This window comes from Leptonychotes weddellii, chromosome 3, assembly GCF_054177405.1.
Source record: "Leptonychotes weddellii isolate Sample4059 chromosome 3, ASM5417740v2, whole genome shotgun sequence".
NCBI classification, from domain to species: Eukaryota; Metazoa; Chordata; class Mammalia; order Carnivora; family Phocidae; genus Leptonychotes; species Leptonychotes weddellii.
Window position 1 is genome coordinate 41461250 of NC_138371.1, and position 1257 is coordinate 41462506.

Sequence of the window (1257 nt, forward strand, 5' to 3'; positions counted from 1 at the left end):
GTTTTCTTAGATATAACACCAAAATCACAATATATAATATATCAAAGAAATAGTTGATATATGGAACATCATCAAAATTAAGCACTTTGTCTCTTTGAACAAAATCGTTAGAAAAGAGAAACCAAACATGGGGAGAAAATATTTGCAAACCACACATCTAACAGAGAACTTGTATTCAGAATACATAGAGAACTCTCAAAACTGAATAATGAAACAACAAACAACCCAATTAAAAAAAAAAAGAGTGTTTGCTTTGGCGGGGCATATACTAAAATTGGAACAATACAGAGTAGATTAGCATGGTTTCTGCAGAAGGATGACAAATTTGTGAAGTGTTCCATATTAAAAAAAAATTGAACAAAAGATTTCAATAGACTATCAAAAAATATATGTGTGGGTGTATATGTGTGTATGGTAAGAAGTACATGAAAAAATGGTAACATCATTAGTCACTGGAGAAATATAAATTAGAACAATTAGGTGACACTGCACACCCTTTAGTAAGTCTAAAATTAGAATGTTGATGAGGCTATATAAGAACTGAAACCCTTCTGCACGGCTAGCACAAATACAAAATGATACAACTGCTTTGAAAAACAGTTTTCAGTTCCTTAGGAAGTTAAATACACTTCTACCATGTGACCCAGTCATTTCATTTCTAGCTATTCACTCAATACAAAGGAAAGCATATATCCATACTTGTTCACGAATGTTATTTGCAATAACTCTAAACTGGAAACAATCCCTATCTCTAACAACAGGTCAATGGATAACAAATTGTAGAATCTGGTATACAATGGAATACTACTCAGTTATAAAAAGCAATGAACTAAGGAGTCAGTCACCAGTCTTGATACATATGAAAATAATTATGCTCATTGAAAGAAACCAAACTTAAAGTATGTAATATATGACTCTACTTTTATGAAACTTTATAAATGCAAATTCACCTATAATGACAGAAAACAAATAAATGATTTTCTGGGATGGAGGGTAGGTAAAGTATGTACAACACCTTTAGAGATATAAAATAATAAACACACAATTGTTTATATGTTAAATTCGCTATTTCCTATATTAAAAAAAAAACAAGGTTGCATACAATTAACCAAGTAAAGTAGCCTCTTAATGCATAAAAGAAAATACTCCAATAAGACAAATTTTTAGAGAAGTGTTGATTTGAAGGATTCTTTACAAATCAGTCATTATTAAAGAATTACTCTCTTGAAGAAGGTAGCGGGAGGGGAGGAATGAAGC

General features: G+C 30.8%; 1 pseudogene; it reads left to right on the top strand.

Annotated features, from left to right (window-relative positions):
* Positions 1-246: 246 nt before the first annotated feature.
* On the top strand, positions 247-347 carry LOC115944261 (U6 spliceosomal RNA; annotated as a pseudogene).
* Positions 348-1257: the final 910 nt, after the last annotated feature.